Raw genomic sequence first — 22,664 nt, forward strand, 5'->3', positions numbered from 1 at the left:
CCGGCGTGGCAGCGAGCAGCCTCCAGCAGAGATAACTCTTATCGCGTCTGCTGCTGGCTCAGCTCCGCTTTTCCTCACATGGTGACAATTTGTGCCTGCCATCAGCCCCCCCTCTTCATGTCCCAGTCGTGCAGGCAGCACACCCAGTCAAACGCCTTCCTGCAGTGTCAGTGTTTGCCCCTTCGGCCTCCAGCAGCAAACTTTGGGAAAGTTAATTCCCCTTCCCAATCGCGTTGGCCCTTTCTTGACATCTTCAGCATTAAATATCTCCAGTGCTGACTTGGTTCTTTAAATTGCGTTGGGACGGTTGTCTCGTTCGAGGTGCAGGTCAGCAGGAAAACAGCCAACTGTGGAAAAAACATGCCGTTGCTGCTCCCTGGGATCGTAGAGGCACGGGTGACCTAAATTTGAAATGCTCCGTACGCCGGGGCTGATCCAGCATCCTGGGGCCGCAGCACGTCTGGCTGCTGCAGCTGCAGACTGAGAAGTGCTTTTATTGAGGAGCAAGATCCTCTGCCAGTTTAATCTGCTAAAATTTGGAGATCGGAAATCAGGAAGAAAATAGAGGGAAATAGAGAAAGCAAGAGAAAGAAACGCAGAAAAAGAGAAGTTGTGCTTGAGAAGCTTGAATGAAGCATGAGAGCTTGTATTCCGGTCATACACTGGGGTGTGTTTCTGCAGCTCAATTTGTTCCCTTTCTAGAACAGGCATGAAATCACTGTATTTATGTATATGAACAACAATAACGGCTTACAGAAGCAACACACTAGATTTTTTGGGTGGGGGGAGAAACCCAAGAGCTGCCTGAAGGCAAAACGTTTCTAATGATTATTTTTTTCCCTTTCTTTTTTTGAGAGCTCCTTTGTTATTGTGTTTTGCTGTTGCCCACACCGATGCCGGAGAGCATCTTTGCAGCCCGCAGACATGGATTCAGCGGGTGGCAGACGGTGCTCGGTGCTTCCTCCGGGTCACAGCCACCACAGTTTGCTGCTGTTTTCTCTGTGTGCATGAGCACGGGCACACACGTACGAGGTGTAGGAGTGCAAGTTTTCGGAGCACTTGGCAACAGCCCCCGCACATGCCGATCGTGATGCCTGCTCACAGAAAAATACAGAGCAGAAAAAGCCAGGGAGGTTTTCCTGAGGAATAGTAAGATGCAGCTTGTAGAAGCACGCCTCGTTTTGCTTTTGCTGTTAGAAGCAGATATGTTTTGGTTTCTTTCCAGGCCACCAAATGCTCCTGACTGCTTCTATCTTGAACCCGAGTGATGGCACCAGTACCTCAGGGAAGGAATCCTGTCATTCCTTCTTGGACAAGGGACAAACCCTGGGTCAGCGACGATGACCCAGGAATATTTTTTGCAAGGTCCGTCTAACCAATAAGAAAAACAGTTTGGTGGGGGTTTTGAACACAGCAGAAGTGAGGTTTTGGAGTGGGTTCCCCCTCCGCCTTTCCCCCCCACTTTTCCTTGATTATGAGAAGCTTCTGGGTGGTTGTGCTGGTTGAACAGTCCAGAGGAAAACAGCAGCATTCCTGCAGGGGCTTGCAAGAATTTATACTGGGTTTTGCTGACGCCTATTTTTATATCAGAGATGGCAAAAACGTACTGACATATCTAGTCTATCTGCTTGGGAATGGAGATTTCGTTTCCATATGCATCCAGCCTTGCAGTGGGTTTAGTAAGTTGGGTTACTTGTTTTAGCTCATCTGTGCTTCTGCCTTCCCCTGGAGCAGATCCAGAAAAGGCCTTGCACGAGAAGGTTTTGGGAGGGGAAAGATGATCTGAGTTGCATCACAGAGAAAAAATTGAAGTTTCACAAAATGTGATGGTCACGTTGGATATCGTATAGTTTCAATCGGTCTATAAATGTTTTGTTCTGCTCTCTCCAAATCCTAGTAATCTGCGGGGATGCGAATCCTCTGTTAATTGTATTCTTTGGTGTCTTAATCTAGGAGCTAAATAACTTCTTTAATGAATGGCTTCACTTTCTATCTCTGGTAGTATTTCTGATATTTCTCACTTATTCTTACCTTCCCCTGCTGTCCTGGTTTGGGAGGTAAATTCTGTTTACTCTTTATAAAATGTTTTAGATCGTAAACAATGACATTTTACATAGGATCCTCATCCTCCTTTGCAGGAATTGAAAAGTATGCTGGGGAGAAAAGCAGTGATTTTTCTGGAGTTCAGGGTAAAATATATAAAAAAATACTATAAATGCATTATTATATATACATGCAATGTAAAAAAAAAAGTTTGTATTTCCAATGACACTTTTCAAGTTCTAAGTTATTTTTCTCACACAAAACTGAAATAAATGGCAACATTTGGCATCTCAATTATTCATTTTCTACAATAGCTACTGATGATGAATGAAAGAAGATAAATGAATTCAAGTGCAAAAACGCTATTTTATAAGGATTAGTAAGATACTGTAAAAAAAACCAAGAATTTCTAGAGAAATTTTCACTAGTATATATTTATGCCCCAGTGGACGCATGGCATCACATAAAAAAGGTGACGTCTGCTACATTGATGTAATTTGGCCCTTCACTGTGAAAATGTAGTACATATAGATTTATTTAGCAGTTTGGTGGGGTTTCCCCCAAGTTATTGTGCTACTGTATACTTAAAGAGAAATGCGCATATGTATTTAGGTCTTGCACATTTACTGATATGAATTTCTTCAGAAATACCAGTAGCTGTTCATCTTTCTGCGCTGTGGAAAGTAGGCATAAATTGATACTTTTAAAATTTTATTTTGATCCACTGTGAAGAAAATGAACAGATTTACCCAAAGGCCGTTTCCCAAAAACCAGGATGCTATGTGTTTTTGGAAACCAGGAAGAAGGAATAAAAACCAGTAAACAGTTGTTCAATTTAAGTTTCGTGTCACTACTGCCCGAATTTGTGTTATTGTCAGATTTTTATTGTTCTGTCTTTTGCTTCCCATATCTTTTATGAAACTTATAAACCTGATTTTTGGATGTACCTACACATTCCTGTTTGATTTTGTTCCTTTTGCTTTTATCCACAGACTTCAATCCAGAACTCATAATGATATTCAGACTTTTAAAAAAAGTAAAATCGGTGATTTAGTGCACAGTTTGTCACTTTTAATTTCATAACAGCTGTAAGATAAATAAATAAAATAATAAAATTTTACAGCACAAGGGCAGGCAGTTTTTGAAATAACCACTTTCCATCCAAGATTACAGCTAAAAAAGAGGGGAAGCGCTATGTTTCATAATTCACTGAAGTTTGACACTTTTAAAGTTTGCATTATAACAGCACTTCATAGGCTATAGATGGGGCTGTTCCAAGTTCTGTTGTAAATCTGACTTTACAAGGCTTTAATGTTTTGTAGGCTACTAAAAATCACTCTAGGATTGAATGTGTGAAATAAGAAACATTGGTATTTTTAATATATTTTAACGCTCAGGGCATTTTGTCATCTTACGATACCTATTTTCACCAAAATTTCATGGTTCTTGGATTTTGGGATAAATATTAAAGCTTACCTTTATGTCTGAGGGAAGAGGGGGAGAAAAAGAAAAGAAGAAGAAGAAAAAAAAAAAGAGACAACCCAGAAATACAAGGCTCGTGTCTGCACAGTAAAGTAGCAGCACGAGCTTTTGGCATAGGAGAAAAGGGCATAAATATTTAGCATGATACATATTGTAATAATAGTAACTAATTGTAATAATAACTACTAATTTTTTCACATGCTTAGAGCACAAGCCACCTCATGAGCTAAGAAGGATAAGCTGTAAGTCCCTGAAAGTGAGCTTTTCTGGAACACTGCCCCTCTGCGCTGCAGGTCTCTCCTTGTTTGAGAAGTCGGGTTAAGCAGGAGAGGAAGTGGTCTGACCTGAAATTTCGAGTTTTTACATAGTTTTTGCATAGTACTGTTAGAAGGATTCACCTGCTTGGCGACGTAAAATGAAAATGCAAATGGTTAGGAAGTGTGATTAAAAATATACATCTTGATGGCACGTAAGCAGGAGTGAGTTAACACTACAAGCGGCCATTAGTCAGCAGGTTGCCCTTTGCCGTTTAAGTGATGTTGATGCAAGGCTGTGCTCTAACACCCTGCTCGGGAGCTTTGTTCCCTTCGCTTTGTGGTGGTGATGCAAAACCAGTTAAAAGCTTGGCTCAGGAATACTGTATTACAATTACCCTCGGTCCTGCCTCCCTTTGTAATTTACACTAGTTTTGTTCACTGCTGGAGTAGCCATTTCTGGCTCGATTGTCTAATCTGAGAAGAGCGAGATACCTGGTGCAAGGGTGACAGCCAGCCCCGGGATGCCCCGTGCAAGGGTGACAGCCAGCCCACCTGTGGCCTGCCAGCAGGGCTTTCAGTGCCCTCCTCTGGGGGGAGGAAATAAGGTTAAGGGCAATGAATATATGGGTGGGAGGGACCCTGGGGCAAAGACCTACAAATTTCTCCTTGTTGTAGTCCTTCCCCTGTTTCTGTTGGCTTGATGTCACATTAATTTCCTTAGCGAGGCACAATAAGCTTTCAGAGGGCTAGGGGCTGGTGATGGTAGCACGCCATCCTTCTTTACCAGGTCAGGTTTTCCTCAGCATCTCCGCCATTGCTGTCCCTGGCCATTTCCATGCACACATTGCCTGGCATATGGTTGCTGTTGGGGGAAGAAGGGAGAATTGGGGGAGCTGTTGCCTCTTGCCCCCACATATCCCACACTGTGCAGACCTGAGGGAGCCCCAGCAGTCACGAAACCAGTGGCACGCAACGTATTTTGGTCAACGGCACACTGTTATTTTGAGTTTGTGTGTTATTCAGCTGCTGGGAGGGATGCGCGCTGCGCTGTGCTTATTTGGGCCGGCAGAGATAACCAGGCTTGGGTTGCGCAGGTGCACAAGAGACCTGCTAGGAGAAGAAGGGGAAATTAGTGTAGGGTAAAAACTGCTCCTAAAGATAGCGTGTCCTGTCACCTTGGTCCCTGACGAGGTGGCCAACTGCCAGCTTCTCCTGCCGGGCTCCCACACAGCCTTCAGTGTGGCTTAAGATGTGCTGGCTGTTTGTCTAACATTGTTCTGTGTAAGTAATTGCAGAAACTTGTGTAAAGATTCATAGGGGGAACTACTTTTTTTAAGATTCTTAGGTATTGCCTACGTTCTGGATATATAAGAAGCTATGGTCCACAGCTTTCCTCACAGTTAGGCAAGAAAAATCCCTTTTCTTTCCATTAGACACTGTTGTTTCAAGGGAGGGAGGGATTTGCCTGTGAAATTTAGTCCCTTTCAGATATCTTCTGTGGGAAAAATCAAGGCTTTTTGTTACTATTATTTTTACTATAGCCAGATCTACACTTGAACACTTTTGCAAGCTCTATTGTTTACTCAGGTTGTCTGATTGAGTTTAAAACTGCCAGGCAGCCGGGGACTTGTTTCCCTAGCTCTTGTCCGTGAGGAATTACTGCAAAGGAAGAGGAGTTCCCCCAAGCAGCAAGGCAAGGACAGTAACTCAAGGTAGGCACACCAGGGCTCCTTCTAGAGGACGGGAATTAAAGTATCTTAAGTTTGGTGGTATTAATACTCTATTGGCCTCAATTTACGTGCTTTGAATCCACGTTGTACTGAAGTCATGCTCTATCAGGCAGGACAGTTGTTCAAGTGCCCAATATTGGGAGCGTGCACGACAGCAAAATCCTTTCATAATGCTGATACCTGGTTGGAGCGTATGTGGTTGCATGTTAGAAGCATAAGACGTAGGAGGTTTTGTTTTAGGAAGTGTAAAATGATGCGCCTTCAGGCAGCTGTGCAGCTTTGGTGTGAGGAAGACTGCGGAGGGTGATGTCACAGGCACAACATGAAAAAACGTGTGTGTGTTTTAACCCTCTCTGCCTTCTGTAGTTTCGTTTCAAAATACAGAAGCTGTGCTTTACCCAGTTTCTATTCCTGGTGACAGTTTAGTTAAGGGGCGGAAACACGGGCCAGTTTGAACACAGAGCAGTTGTTTGCTTTGGTTTTGATGTTCATTGGTATCAGCAGCGCCTGGTGAATTGGCAGCACAGCAAGTCCTGTGGTAAGGATGACTGGGCAGTTGACCCTCCCCATGCTCCGACTTGAAATCCTCTGCTCTGAATGGGATTAAACATAACTGGGGGGTATGTTATTACGTGTAGTGAGAAAACACCCGAGTGATTTTTCTTCTTGAGAGGTGCTGTTTGGATTTGAAGGGGGAGGCGGAGAACCCGAAACTTCTACTGTGTGCCTGGTTGTAGGTACCGTCTCTGCTTGGGTTGTGGAGGTCACCAGATAAAGATGGGTTTAGGCACATGCAGTTTTAATGACATAACCTTTTGGGTATGGCTTTGTGTACTTTTCAACTACTAGGTCAGAAAATAGGAGTAGTCATACTAAGCCCTTTGCCACATGTTTGTTGAGGTTGTAGAAGCACAGCGGCAAGGGTTGCTTTTGCATTGTGTAGAAAGTGAGTTCTTCCTTGGAGATCTGCTTATTCTTACGTTTGAGTGTGTGTGTGTGGATTTAACTAAAGGACATGTGTTCACACAGTTGTGCTGTTTAAATTAATGTGGGGTGACTCAGTGTGTATTCACTGCTGTCATCCCACAGCCACTGCGACAGAACGTTTTATTGTCTGAAGACAATGCTAATAATGGTAGCATTAAAACCATATTGGAGTTTCACAAGACAATATTCTGTTCCCAGAACTGCCAAGTGACTAAGAGATTTGCCATTGTCAGATGGGGGGAACAGGAGGTGACCTGCAGCGCAGGCAGCGTCCTCCGCTGCAGCTGAGCTGGGCCGCCCTGCCCCTCTCCGCTCCCGCTCTCCGGGAGCTGCTCCAGGGTTTCTCACAGCAGTGAGCACCCTTTGCAAAGCAAGTTCTCCATCATTCGGCTGCCTCGAGAGCTGTCATAACACAAGGGCGATCCTACCCTAAGCTGCTTTCATCTAACAGGTGAGCCATCCACCAGCATCCTGGACAGCTGAAACCGGTCCACTTCTGGCCACCCCTTACCTATTGCTGCTGTGGTGCTTCGCCCCACCAGGTAGGCAGTTTTCTGAAGGAGATCTCAGTATAGGTTTAGTGCTTTGCAGTTAATACGCTGTGGGTGCTATAGCAGTCCCATAACTTACAGCACGGCAATTCAGAAGTGAAGCATTTTACATTAGTCGTGCTTTTCTTTACCAGGAGCTTTGGTGGAGGGATTGTAGGATGAAAGCAATCTGCGTGTGACTAGTGGAGGACAGCTATGTTGTCATCATACCTGAGGTATAGCTTATAAATGCAAATAAACTGTCAGTACAAAATTAATAAACATTACATATATGTTATTAATCCCTAGCATCACCTCTTATTGTGTAAAGATAATAGTAACTTCCTTATCAAAAGAGCTGGTAACAATGCTTGGAACCTGAAAACAAAGATGCAGTGGCAGGAGCCGTATACATTTATTCTTTTGTAGGAAATATGAGGGTGGAAATGTTTTAATATGTACTCCTTTTCAGTGGGTTCCTGGTATACTGTTCTAATAATCATATTGCATAGCATAGACAACATGATGAGAAAATAAAGTGAAGAAGAGATTGCTGACAGTGCAGGGACACTGGTTGGAAACCTCACCAACCTTAAATCACATTTGTAGTACCATGGCTTACATGCAGTGTGGACATCATCTGCAGCATAAAGCCATTTGGAGGTTCATCGATGAGCATATTGATATTACCCTTGCAAAGTTTGCTTCATATGGATTAGTAACTAGCAGATAAGATAGCTGTGAATCCAGACGCTGAGATCTTGCACGGAACATCTCTAAGATGCTCAGCCACCGAGCAGGACTTGCTTCTCTAATGACTCCCTTCTCCCAGCAGTTTTTCCCAGGAGCTATGTGACAAAAGTACCAGAGGGTTGCGCTTTGATTTCAGTAGCTTCATGATGGAGTTGTGCCCATCTCTTAAGATGGATGTTTTTAAAATGTAGTTTGTGTTTGATTGGGATACTGAAGAAAAAAGAGCTGATTTAAGGAAAATGAAATGGGGGAAGAGTGTTGCGTGTTTTACAGTCTTGAGATTCCAGGCATCCTTGCTGTGAAAAATGGGAGTTTATTTAATTAGCCAGTTTCTGTGGGGGTTTGCTGAGTTGCTTTAGTTTGTTTGTTCTCTGTCAGTTTCTAATAATGCTGTTATTTATTTCCACTAAGCAAAAAAAATTAGTTTGGTGATCTCTGTTGCTTAATGTCTGCTAGGAATACTGCTTCTGAGTTGTATCACTACAAATATTTGTATATTCTTACCTGTACTGTTGGCGGAAACGTTGCGGAGAGTCAAACAGTTAGCCTAACTCAAGATCTTCTATTTTCTTTTGATAAAATCATTGCATGGTTCTGCCTAAACGTGATCTTCCATGAGCTGCAAGGAGCAGATCACATCACTATTATCAAACTGGCTAGTTCAGTCAATGTGATACGTACGACAGAACTTTATGTGGGACCCTTGGTGATTTTTCTGCCTGGTACATGCTTTGTGGCGTCAGAAAATCTCCTTTGATTAGAGTTTCTAAGTAGCAGTGTTTGTTATACCCGCCGCTTAGTTCTGTCCCAGCATATCGTGTGTGTCACTGCATGTGCCTGCGTATCTGTATCACCAGAACTGTGTGTTTGGGATGTCCGTAGCATATTCAATGCTACAGGCTTGCACAGAATGGCACAGCCCACCAGCCCCGTTCAGCCTCTGCTGACAGTTAAACACTGGCATCAGCAGCTTCTTGTCCTTCTCAGCCCTTCGCTGAACTGATTCCTAAATGCTGTACACAAAGAACTCCTGCACAGCACTGCCTGTTAACTAACTGCCTTGCTGAATATGTTACAGGTGCCCGCTGCTAAAAAAGGAGAGATCATACCTGTTTTTTCCCTCAGTAGTCCTTGTTCTGCATCCTCAGGTTTTCTTGATTTCCTCAAGTCATCCTGTTTTGTGTGCTGTTGACAGCTAAATCACTGAGAGGTGCAAAAAGCAGAAGAGCAGAGGAAATGCCCAGCGCATACTGAGCAGCAAATACCTTAGTCTTTCGAGAATGGAAAAAAAAGGAGTGATAGGATGAAATGGATATCTATGGTGATGGATTTTAACATGGGAATTGCAATGTTTATTACTGTCTCGCCCGTGTTTGGGTCACTTGCTGCTGAGGACAGGGTGAGGCAAAGAGACACCAATTTTTGGTACCACTGAAACAGAGGTAACAAGATGAGATCAGAGAATCGTGCAGGTTGGAGGGGGCCTCTGAAGGTCACCTGGTCCATCCTGCTGCCCAAATCAGGTCCCATTGGATCAGGTTCCTCAGGGCCTAGGCACAGGACAGTTTTCAGTATCTCCAAGGACGCAGGTCCATCAGATCTTCTGGGCTCCATGATGACAAAAAGAATTTTCTCCCTGCACACAGCCAGAATTTCCCATGTGGCAGCTCTGTCTGATGCCTCCCCTCCCTGTGCACCTTTGAGGACAGTCTGTGTCCCCTCTCATCATGCAGGTGCAGACAGTGGGTAGATCCCCTGCAGCCCTCTCTTTTCAGGGCTGAGCAAACACAGTGCTCTCCCCCTCTCCTCCTATGGTCCAGCCCCACAACTCACTCTGGTGGGTCAACATGGGTCTGGCACCGGGCAGGCAGCATGTCTACAGGACGAGCTCTCTTTTTTCCTGTGCTGCGTCCCAGATATATTCCAGAGCCTGGTTCCCATTTTCATATCAACTGGTCTTAAACTGTCCCTTTTTTCTACCTTTCTGTGCAACATCTCCAACAAAGTAACATTTTCAGATGGCTGCATATACTGTGATGTCACACCAAATCCTATGGCATGGTAACAGAAAAGAAAAAAACAATGGATATTTCTTAGCTCAGTTATTTTTATCTCTCGATGTGTTCATTCTTACAACTGTTCCCATCCAGCAAGTATTGATCCTGACTTTTTTTCTTTAAGAACTTAAAACATGTTGGCTAGCATAAAACTAAATATTCCACAGTCAGATGCAAACATCCAATCCAAAAAGGTGGATGCTACTCCAGATCCAGGATCCAGGTGTAAATCATATTCTCTCAGTGACTGAAGTGGAAAAATGGTACTTAAAAATGTTTTCTGCTGCTTCCGTATTTATTTATTTTTTTAGATTAGGTTGCCTCTGGTATTTCAAGAGCCTTTTTACAGATACTGTATACTATCGTGGCAAATCCACACACAGTTTAGCATGGCAAAGCACAGTTGGAGGCTGGCTCAGTGCCCAGAGTCTGCTTTTAACCTCTGCAAAGGCCCTTCTTTTTCTCAGCAGTGCTGAGTGTGGTATAGATAACCAACATTTTCTAGCTGGGGAGGAAAAAAAAAGAAAGAAAATTTCAAGATAGAATTTCTAAATCTCAGTGAATCATGTGTTATGAGTACTGGCCTGAAAAGAGGTATCAGTTTGTAAAGATCCTAAGAAACAGGATCAGGCATATTGTGCACCTCCAGGTTAATGAGCTGAGAGCTACGGCACCTGATGAATTCTCATTTAATTTTTTAAGATACCCGTTATCTCCTAGCTGAAAATTCACACACGGTTATTCTGCATGTACATTCTAAAAGCATTATGGTTTTCCAAGGATGTACTATGAAGTGGTAGGTTTCGACTTTTTTTGATGTGCAGACCGTTAAATGTTGTCTGACGTATGTATGAATTCTATATGGCAATTTTAGACTTCGGACAATACATTTTCTTATAGATATTTTTGAGAATTCTTCTGGAATAATCCACAGACTCATCAAGGAACTATTGACTATAGGTTAAAACAAATAACATGTCAAGAGATTGACAACTTGATTCTATGTTGTTATTCCTCACCGACTGAAGAAATTGGAACTGTCTCTCCCTCCCTAAAATAGAGTAATAGCAATACAATATTGATCCATTCCAGAAGAGCTGTTGCTCATAGCATGATGCTCCTTTTGGAACTTGACATAATGTGCATCCTTTTACAAGGTACATGAATAAAACATTAGAAAGGTAGAGTTTGTGACCTAGTTAGGAGTTAAGTGCATGATGTCTTCTCCTTGGTTGAACTGAGGAAACAACTAAAATAGAGTGGGGGATATCTTTACATATGACAAACCTTGTCTTAATTTTTGGTTTGGCTTCTTTTAATGAAAGGGGCGTTTATGAGTGTGTGCTCTTTTGATTTTGGACTGAACATAAAACAGCTAGACATCAGAAAACTTAATATGCATAGTGAAATTTAATTAGATAACTGCATAGAAATCAGAGGTGGTTTTTTTTTGTAGAGAGGGAGCAAGAATCCCCTTTTGGTACTAGAGCACATATGTAGCTGAGTCCTATTTTCATCTCCTCCTCTTCACCAAGAGGTGTTAGTAACAGAAGTGTGTGATCTGCTGCCAAGGGTGATGGACCAGGGATATTGAGAGGAATGGACTGTATTCCTTACATCTTGCATGGTGCCTTCTTCATCTAGCAAAGGTGTGTGAAGTCTAATTTTTCAAAAGGTAGCCTTTGACTCTGTGCGCTCCAGTTTAAATTGCTGCACTCGGTTTTCAGAGACACCAAACACCTACTTCTTCATGATCACAGTTTGGCTTGCGAATGCCAAGTACCTCTTGAAAGTATGCACAAAGTCTCTGAATTTAGGTTTAATTAACCATTTCCATGAAAAATACGGGCCTAACATTTTTCGTACCTCAATTCACCTTTTGGTAAAAGTTATGAAAAATGTATCTGTCTATAAAAATGTTTTGATATCTATATCACGCACAATAACTGTTGGGAAAAGTAATATGCTTCAGATGTGCTCCAATTATATTGCTCCAACTATAGTCACTCATTTCAAAAATTGGTTTTCTTTTGTGGTAGATTAGGCAAAACTAAGTACAATTAGATGTGCTGAAACATCTGTTCAACATTAACTCTCAGAATGAGAGATTACCTGCAGTTTTTTGTTAATCATAATTATTACAAGACTTTTTTTTTAAATAAATAAACAAAAAACTCAAACCAAACAAAACCAACACAGCTATGCAAGTGGGGAAATGGAGGATTCCATTGTGGAAAACACCAGGTATGCTTTTTCAGTGAGGTAAGAAAGTAGCACATCCACATGTGAGTATTTCACATAAACCATTTAACCTTTTAAGTCACCATTTGCCGATACTACCAAAGCCAGCAAAGTTTCCCCGTGATTCATGCAGGAAAAGGTCGTTGATGACTTGAATTTCATTCTCTTAAAGATTTCCGTTTAGCTTTTGTGTTTCTGGAACTGTCTCGTGGGGTGGTGTGGGTTGGTTTTTTTTTTGTTTTCCCCTATTATGATAACTTTTTCAAAAAAAGCAGTGAGATGAATATTTTTACAAAGAAAGACTGTGTGCTCCTCAGCCAAGCTCGGTCTGCGGCTTTGAGCTCCCTTTCCATTCATTTACAGCTTGGCCAGGTTGGGCACACAACGTTCTTCTCTGTGTGTCTGCATGTGTTACTGTGTGGTCTCCTGATTAAGATTTGTTGTCATCCAGGTAGTTCAAATGAGGTTGTGTGTGTGGTTTTCACTTTTCCTGTTGTGGTATTTCTATGGTTTTAATGTTCAGGGTCAAGACTTCACTAAACCTGTATGAAGGCAAAAAACAGAACAGCTATGGAAAGTATATTTAGGTATAAATATTTTAGCTTATTGTAACAAGACAGACTGCAAACCGTAAGATGCTTTTAGTGGGCATGATGTTGCCTAAGAAAACACCTGGAAGTTCCTTTATAATAATTTTATTCCATTTTTCTTTTCCTTCATTTTTCATCAGCAAGGGGAAACAGTCCTCTTATTTGTTTTGATTATTATTCTTTAAGATTCCGATCTCTGCGTCTAAACCGAGATAAATTTTGGCAATTCTCAAGTTGTGGTTATCTAAGGAAAAGCCAAGTTCTGGCTCAGGAAAAAATCTCCATGGTTTTTAGCAAGTAAAAATGGGAAGAATCGGGTACACTCCCTAAATCTTCACTGTGGTGCCTTGTTTGCTTATCCCAGGTGTGGGGCTCACCATCCTCTTCAGTTAAGAGCTGCTGAAGAAGATCTGTCCTTGGCATTGCCTTGGAGAATTGTTTATGAGCCATGTCCCTCTGCTGATAGTATCCACGGCCAGATGTCTCTTTCATTCTTCAGATGTGTCTCAAATAAGTAATCCAGATGTTAAGCTGGCCTCTTTCTCCCTTTTAAAACCCTCACCGGGATCCTGCTTGCGTGGCAGACATAGCATAGTGCTTTCTTTTTATTGTAAGGACGCTGAACTGACAAGCAGCCAACTAAAGGGACCATTGGTGAGACTAAGTGGAATTTTATGGCCCTGCTGATTGGAAGTGTATGTGAACTCAGAAGGATCAGGTACCTTTAGAGATAAGGCTAACCCACAGAAAAAGTAGGTATGCTAGCCAGAAAGAGAAGAAAATCTTTATTTTCCTATGTTGCTTTTACATTTCAATGACTCTGAGTCCTAAAAGTCTCAACCCCATTGCAAAGATACATGTTATTTAATGAGTCTTCTAAACATGGCGTGTTACTAGAATGTCCTAGCACTACTGGTGGAGGGAAAGCTTCGGTCCTGCCAGCATCCAGCCTGGGTGTGGATGTCTTCAAGTCAGTCAGTCTTGGAAAGGAGCATCACTCCTTCCTTTTGCTTGCCAAATGCTAAAAATAATACATATCTGCAAATGGTAGAAATGTTTAGAATTTATCTAGCTACAAATTTAATTTTAAGATTCCCAGATCTCCTTATAGTAATTGTTAATGCTTTTCCTTGACCTTGATTTCACCAGCAGATGATAAATTAGATGTTGAAATTAGGGTAACGAGCAATTGTGGTATGCCAGCTGCCTGGCCATTGTGGAGTGGTTTTTTCCTAGGCATTCCGAAAGCATTTTTTTGGAGATAAATTTGAATGAGGCTGTAGGATTTTGTAGACAACAAAGCTATAGACAATCATCCGTTCAGAGGAGAATGTGGTAGTTCACACTCCTATAATTGGTTGATTTGAAAATTATTGAAGAAATTAATATTTTTTTACAGTCCAACTCTAGTCCACAGTTTCTTACCTTGGTTTCTGTGCTTCCTGTCTAGGAGTCATGCATTTTCTGCCCTTACAAAGGAGGCTAAATCCTCCAGCTGAAGCTCAGGAGTTAAACTAGCTGGCGTACGTGGCTCAGTTTCCTGGGTTTTTGTGATTTTGAGAAGTTTGACATCAGCTTTCTGTGTGCTGTTTAAGATCTGAAATGTTTGATTTTTATTTTTTTCTATATTTTTATTTCTTTGTTTTTTCACCCTCTATTTATTTAAAGAGAATTGGAAAGATAAGGACAGTTGCTTTAATGATTCATGTTGAGGCCAGAGTTCAACTACATCCCATGCACCTGTTTAGTAAGAGCCAGTGACCGATCAGTTCTTTGCGTAAGATCTCAGCTACCGTGCCTTTAGCACTATATCAGCATATCTGTTACTGATTTTTAAGAGAAGTACTGTGGGACCACTTACTGTTCCTAAATCAAAGTATTGTGGAGACCAGTCTTCTGTGTGGTGGTGATACAGATCTGCTATCCCTGCCTTGTTAGGTTACTTAAAGGGGAAAAAAAATCTAAGAAAGAGTGGCAATGAGAAATAAATGGAGTGGTAACTGTGTACAGCTGTCAGTGCAGCCGTGCCAATGAGGGTACCTTGCTGCACCCTGCCTGCACTATGTTGGGCTGATAAAATGCTAGCGGAGATCTGTTATCACAACAGTTCATCCACGTATAACAGTGGATTAATGTATGGTTCCGCCTTGGGCTGTTCATCAGACACCTACAAAATCCAGTGCCTGAGGATTTGCTCTCCTTCTAGCGGAGGCACGCAGGTGGTTGTCTCTGGTGGTTCTTCATGGTTGGTCCTGTCTATGTGTGAGATGTGTAGACTGGAGAACGTTGTGCTGTCATGTTGAAGAGCTTACATAGTACTTGGTCTGACTCCATATTACTCTATCAGCCTTATCCATTAACAGTTTTGTCACTGCACGCACCTTTTGTGGATGCTAAATGGAGTTGTTGGTGTTTTGTTTCACGGCATGAGCATTGAAACCAGTCACGTGCTTAAAAGCTCCGCAGAACATTAATCTGCTTGGGTTTTGTTTGTCAATCTTCCTTGATCATTGCTGTCCTGGGTCCAGATCCAAGCTCAGTGAAGCTTATGTGATATGTCCCTTCCTACTGATTTCATGTTTTAATGCATACCTTTTCAAGAAACCCTTGAGGCACCTGGAGCAGTATGTTTATTGTGGAACCAGAGGATTATGGCAACCCACTGTACGAGAGCTACTCCAGTACTAATACTTGCACTTTTTATTACCACGACCTCTTTCTAACACTTAGAAGATGCAGTAGGCTACACATTTTTTAAATAGTATACACTGCTGTTCGCTAAACAAGAACATATTCTACAATATAGTTAACACTGACGGTCACATCATAAATGTGTTGATCCCTGTTGCTGTTTGAATAACGATCTAAAATAAGCATTACGTATGTTGAGGAAATGATAGAAACTTTTCTAGTCTTGCCAAAATTTTGAAGGTATTTTTGTGTATAGCTACTACCTCACAAATAGTTTTCAGGTCTGTTTGAATTACTAGTATCCGTGTAAATGATGTATATGTGAGGTTTTATGTCTATGTACTTGTATCAATAAAAAAATACAAGTGTATACATGTTGATATGGGAAGAAGGAAACTTTTTGGTGTGTGCCCTTACATGGTGTTTGTGTTTTGGAGTTCTCTTAAAGATCTGTTGTGCTGGAGGATCTTCCTCAGCTTGACGTTTCCGCCCGTCAGCTGGGTGTCACCAGCCTCATCAAAGGTTTAGGAAAAACTGCTGCTTCTCTTACTGCATCAGTGCCCTCCTGCACGTAAAAATGTGCAGAGGCAGGCTGCGTCCTGCAGCAGAGCCATTTTCCTCCCAAATGAGTACACTGATTTATTTTCCCTTAACTATTGCGTATATGAATACTTAATTACAGGAATATAATCTCAAATTTTTAAAATTATGCGATTTTCTGTCAGGTTATTGTATTGTGAAGTCATTTACAAATATTTTTAGCAGGTGACACAAAATACAAAGGTTTGGATTTCTTTCTGCATGGATTTTAGTAGCTGATTTAAAACCCAGAAAAGTACCTAATTATTTTGGAGAGAAAAAGGAGAAGGTATTGCATATGAAATGAAACGTGTATCAATCGGATAGACAGGAGTGGTGTTTTGTAACACTACTGCCATAGTTTAAAAAAGCATAAATAATAAGTGCTTTAGACAATGGGAAGAGCCTAATTAAAAAAAAAAAAGGCAAAATTCACACTTTTTTTTAGTAATTTTGTCCTACCATTTTAATGTTATAGTTCTTCCATGAATAATCACTTCAAATGGGTGTTGAATAGTAAATAACTAATTCCTAATCAATGTATTAAAGTTTAGTAGTAGATTTTTGTCGCAGCGGTTGTTAGTTTGGAAAATATGCTGTCATCTCTAGTTCGCAGCGGGTTGGGGGGGGTTAAGCACACAAACCTTTTGCTCTTTGACCTTAACTCTGAATATGGGAGGTCACTTAAAAACAGGTCATCACTGTAAATTCTGTATTTTCATGTCAAAATCAACTAGCAGCTGCCCTGAAGTAACACTAACATTTACGTGTTGATCCTCAGTTACTGACAAAGTAGCTGACCCTGGTGCCGTGCCCTGCGAAAGCTCTGTCGTGGAAACAGAGTGGGGGGATTTTTACAGTATTTTCTGTCTTCTTTGTCTGGTAATGGCCAAGACCAAAACAACAGGGATTGTTTATCTATAACAAGAACTTAAAATGCAGAATTTTGTGTTGTTACAAATTTCATTTTGAAATTTGGCCCTGTTTGTGTTACTCGTTGGTCCACACAGCCTGGCTGCATCTCGTCTCGCACCCCGGATACTGCAGCATATGTGAGCTTGTGTTCTGAGGCTTCCCAAATGACTTTTTAATTAGTTGTTATTATTACACAGCTCGTAGCTTTTCCAGTGCACAGCCATGTTGATTTCATCACTTATCTCATCTTTTACGTGAAATAGTCCTGGTTGCTCTTGTGGCTGCCTTGCGTTTCTTTCCCTCCCTCCTCATGGCATGGACCAGCCTTGGCACCCCGTTTCCGCGACCTCCAACATGACAGCAGCACTAACGCGTACACGTCTGCTATATTACTGCTCTCTTGTTTGGGGTTTTTTTTTAATGTCTTTTTTCATATTTTGTTTTCTTCTTTTTTTTTTTTCAGAATCCCCTGGAGCATTACATTCCCCCATTCAGAGTGTGGACAACAGTTTGGCATTGCGCTTTTACAGGTACCTTTTTGAATTAAAATGTACATTTTTTCTTGGGGTTTGATAAAAGGAAAGCAATTCCAGAAGGACTTTACCATGTCCTCTTCTGCTGTCCTGTGAGGTATGTTCTGGTAATGAATTTCTCTTCCTTGACCTTTACTAATCGATTGGGTTGGCAGATTCATTAGTTGCAAAGATATACTTCAGTACTGTTTAAGAAAGATTAAGGCTCGCTTTTGCTGGCCCCAATCACGCAATGATGTAGGTGTCAACATGGCAGAATCCTCTTTGGAAACAGTTCAGTAGTTCCAGGGGTTTTCCCATTCTTTATTCCCAACCTGTACTGTGGTACAGTCTTTCCATTCAGTAGATTGCGTTAACTTCTTATAACAGAGACTTTCAGTGCAGGCAAGCGCTTCTAGCCATCATTCTCCAGAGCTTTCTGTTATTTATCTGGTTATTACTAATGCACTCAAAACCAGAAGAAAGCTTAAACATCTCTGAGTCAACTCTGTGCCTGATTTCAAGGTCTGAGCAAATGAGCATTAAAGTTTAAAATCTTCTCTTCATCATTAAAGTTCCTGAACAAAAGGGGGAAATTCAGCGTCAGGAATAATGGAAAGAATGTCATATATCCAGTAGCTTCATCCTTGGTGAGTACAAGGAAACCAGCTGAAACCAAGGAGGGCAGGAGAGGACAAGAGCCATACATGTGGCACTTTATGCCAATGGTTGTACAATTCTTGAAATACTAGTAGGGCACTTCTAGTATTTCACTGTAACAAAGAAAAATGTAATCAATGTAATCAATGTCTGATGCATCATGTATCAAATCAGCAACACGCTTCACTAATATTTAGTTTTAATTCCACTCAGTAGAAGGCGTTTCATGTTCATCTGTTTCCAATCATGGTATTTGGCTCCAGAATGCAAATTTGCATCATGTGGGGTCTTAAATTAACAATTATCACTGCTATTTTATTTCCAGACAAAAAATGTTAAGTCTGAGAGTACGCGTGGCTAATTTAAGGGTAAAAATCTGTTCCCAGAATGCAGAAACCATCTCAGAAACCGTTTCTGTCAGCTGAGGAAATTGGGAGCTTGAAATTCCAGATACGTTGCGATATGAAATTAAAGGCAGCAAAACTGTCTTAGCTATGCCAAGGGCTGACACCAGGAACATTCAAAGCCTTGTAAGTGATCTGTGTTAGTTGTTGTGGTCACAAGTTAACCTATACTAGTTTCACAGTCACATTACATATTTTTGCTTTCCTGATGTCATGCCAGATGGGTTTTATTTCTGCCTTCTTAAAAAGGGAATTCAGTGTTTGGTGTTTGTACAGATGCTTCAGGGAGTCTGTCGTTTTGCTGGAGATATATCGCTCATTTTACAAACTGAAAAGATTGGATCCGTGATTTATGACGAAAGCAGCATTTCGTCCTGGCCGCAGTGACACAGTCCGCCCTCCCTCGTTATTAGCTTTTAGGGAATGTCTTGAAACCAGTCCAGACCAGCGATGAGCTGGTGCTAGTGAGTGAGGGACATCTCCTCTGATGGAGGGACTCGGCTCCCCAGCGGTGATGGGGATGGTGTGCTGGCCGGGTGGCTGGCCAGGAGAGGTTACCTTTAGGCAGCAGGCATGGGTGGATGAAAAAAAGGACACCACATGTCCTCACTTGAGGCGCAGCACCTTTGTTGCTGTGTCCTGGTATTTGTCTGGCTCAGGCGGCTTGGCCCTCTGATGTTCAAGTTCAGTTTCTCTAGATCCACCTACTTAAAAAGTTTGCTGATGCTCATCTCTAAAGAAGTAACAATTCATTGGCATAAAGCAGTAGCTACAAGCTTGGGATATTTGTATCCAGCTTCTGAGTTTGGAAGAAATTTCCTTTGTTACTTTGGGCAATCATACTCAATCCTGGATATAATTCCCTAATTGGAGATTTTGCTTTGTTTACAGGAGTGGGAGGACCTATTAATGTGGCTGTGTATCACAGGTCTGAGAGGAGAACAGATACGTAGCAATGGTGAAGTAGTCTGATACTATAAAGGGGGATAGGAATAAAGAAATAATTTAAGCAATCTTTCTAAGCAGTAGACAAAGGCACTTGTGAGGACAGGGTCGAGAGCATCCCTAGCTCAGGACTCCCCGGGGCCAAGCGTATTGTGTGTCTCAGCACACAAACAGCACATGAAAGGGAGCTGAAGCGATGCCGAAAGGAAGAACTGGATTTACTTAGGAGTCTACAGCAAACCTCATTCGATTGACTGTCCAGTTGACTGGACTTTCTCCGCTGTTCGTTTTCCTCTTGAAAATGTGCAGGGCTCTAAGCCTGGTTTCCTTCTGTGATCTCCTCCTGGTAACCCCACTGGCACCAGTTCCTCACGGCCTTCACCACCAGCCCACCAGGCTCAGTGGACAGCCTGACCCAGGCACAGAGGCTGCAGGAGAGGACGTATCTCTTGGCTGGAACCCAGAAGTGGCCTGGGTTAGAGGCAGCTTTGCTTTGTGAGGAGCTTTGCTGGGCAATATCCCGTTCCACTGTACCCTTAACACTGCCTCTGTTCCCATTGTGGGACATAGGAGTTGTGAGAGAGGTGATGAGGAAGAACACTTGAAGTGTCTCTTCCTTTTTCCTCTAATCCCGCTCTGCTCTTGTAATCTTTTTCTGCTTCCCAGCCTGCTGTTTGGTGCTCCCTCCTGTATTCCCAACACCTTTTCCTCTCTGTCTTTTTCCTAGGAATTGCACTTCTCCTCTACCTCTCTGTGTCTTGCCATTTCTCACTCTTCTTGTGTCTGTCTCCACACTCACAATTCCCGATTTTGTTGTTTGGTTTGATTTTTTTCTTGGAGCTGGGATGCCTCAACCCTCCCTGCACTGCCTTCCTCTCCACTTGATTAAATGCACTGGTCGTGACTCGATACAGCTTTTGTCTTCTTTAAGATGGTGAGGTTTTTATGGTTTCTTAAACGTTGTGGCCAGGAAGAATTTCCATCATCATCAGAGCTTCATCAGGGCCCTCGGATATGCAAAAACCATTCAGTGCGCGGAATCTGGACAGTCTGACTTCTTAAAAGTGGCTTTCTAAGAACCTTGTTTTAGTGAAGAGTCAGTACATTAAATATCAGTATGTGATGCTCACAACCACACTGTGAGCATCAAACTTGGATATTAAACAGAAGTTTGGATGCACAAGTAGCTAACTGGATATTCATCTTCAGTTAAATAGGGTGTGAACAGCTTGTGAAGATCTGTAGTTTTAACATCTGGACTCTGTGGGCATATATTTCCAATACAGCAATTAAGAAGAAAATATACTTGGTGTATTCTAACACCTCAACAACTCCAGTAAATGCATCTGGTATAGTCTAAGGGGTTACACACGCAAACGTGTAATCATGCCATGCATATACAGCTTAGCACTTGTCTTGGGTTATACAGCTATATCATTGATTGCAACATCATAACACTGAAAACCTAAATTGAATTGAGTTCCAGTGCCAAAATTGGTATTTTTAACCATCTGCTTGAAGAAGTCTTAAACATACAGACATGTCTTCAAGATACAGTATTATGCACTCCTTTCATTTTCTTCCTTGAGTTCTAACACCATGTATCGTTAGACTTAAAGCTCCAGAAAAGGGGAATGAACTATCCTGTGGTACAGGAAAATGTCCTCTTATCTAGAGAAAAACATAGCTGTACCAGTCAAAAATAAAAGATATCATTCATGGAGTTGCTCTGAAGGTTGCAGTGCCCTGTAACACTGCTGTAAATCATGTCTGGTTTGGTTTTGTTGGGTTTTTTAATTATTATTTTTAAAAGACCTGATTTGTTTTTACGTGGTCAAAACTTATAGTCCATTTATTTAAGGCAGTATTTCATGTTATGTAAAGCTTCAATGCTTAGAAATGGTTAACTCAGGGCAATTATAGTGTAGAAATTATTTCTAAATAGCCATGCTGACCTTACTGCACTAATATCTCATGTTACAGAAAAGGCTGTTTAATACAAAGAGTTTTGACAAACAAGACCCCACAGCTAATCAGAAGAATAGCTCAAAAATCCTCAGTTGTCAGAATTAGGCCACTGTATTGTATTCCACTGGCTGAACATTATCATTTTTCTAATGGTACTGGGTTTAGCATACCCGGTTTTTATTTGTACCTACTGTACTGCCTATTAAAGGTGGTCTTGTACATTCTTAATATCAGTAAAAGACATTCATTGGCTGTATTTTAATATTTATTTCTAAAGATGAAAGGGTTGTGTTCGTGTATAGAGTTTATTAAAGAGAATTTTCCATATAACAAGATGAGTAATCTGTTGAATTAAGAGAGAAAAGAGTTAAATATACATAAGCTATGTGACTTTCTGGTTTCTTGCTTGTAAAAATTTGGTAAGTATTATAAGAAATATTCCATATACTTGTGCACTATTTCTTTCAAATACATTTTCACAACAGGTAAGAAACTTCAGAAAGATGTTATTGAGCTTTGTTTTGAAAATAAGTATTTTAAAAAGTTTCTCTTGCTAATTAAATCTCTGACTAAAGGAAGGGAAATTTTAAGTGTGATTTTTTTTTTCCATTTATAATAGCTCTTTATGGCTTCTATTTTTTCACAGCGTAAATTGTTGGGTTTGTTTCTCTTTTCTGGGCTATATATGTTTATTTTGGGTCTTCGCGTATTTGAACATTTCTGGAGTTTTGCAGGGTTAGTAACTGCAAGGGAATGTCTAACAGTAGCTCTTTTCATTGGGGGTTTATTGTTATTTCTCAAATAAAATCCGTTTATAGCTATGATACTATGTTCCTTTAATGTATTTCTCATTGTAAACAGTTTTAGAAAAAAAGAGTGTGAACATGGCGACTTGAGATTCCAGGGCTTTTGGCCTCTTATGACAGAGCCTGGTAAATTTTTTCCTTTCCCACAAAATCGAGTTGGCAGCGGCAGCAGGTATCCATTTATGTCCATGAGCTCAGAGATTGCTGCACTCTTCTGAGAAACGGGACGGTATCAAATCCCCAGTCCCCAAACTGGGCAAGTTTCCCACCTCCTGAGGAAGAACCCAATTGGCAGAATATTGAGCGGGTCTTCCTATTTCAGCTCAAATGTCCTACATCCTAGAAATTACTTAATTGCACTGGAGCAGGGTTAGTAACCCAATTTCTTGGCAAAGTACCTTATGTGGGCTTTTTTTTACCCTTTCCTTAATTTAAAGAGAGCTTGCAAATATTTATTTTTTTTAAAAGTGGGAACCTTTGAAAATAAGTGCTGCTGAAATTAAGAAGGATCTGT

At 41.3% G+C, this 22,664-nt stretch overlaps 1 protein-coding gene across 7 annotated transcripts in view; it reads left to right on the forward strand.

The window, feature by feature from the left end:
• The window catches only part of FAM110B (family with sequence similarity 110 member B), a 114,755-nt gene that overhangs the window by 80,688 nt on the left and 11,403 nt on the right, over positions 1–22,664 (forward strand). For all 7 annotated transcript variants that reach the window (XM_074577065.1, XM_074577066.1, XM_074577067.1 and 4 more), the window contains one exon: positions 17,319–17,385. The gene's annotated coding sequence lies outside the window, so the exon portion shown is untranslated. The remainder of the gene's footprint in view (positions 1–17,318; positions 17,386–22,664) is intronic.

The sequence above is a fragment of the Larus michahellis genome, chromosome 2, assembly GCF_964199755.1.
Source record: "Larus michahellis chromosome 2, bLarMic1.1, whole genome shotgun sequence".
Taxonomy (NCBI): Eukaryota; Metazoa; Chordata; class Aves; order Charadriiformes; family Laridae; genus Larus; species Larus michahellis.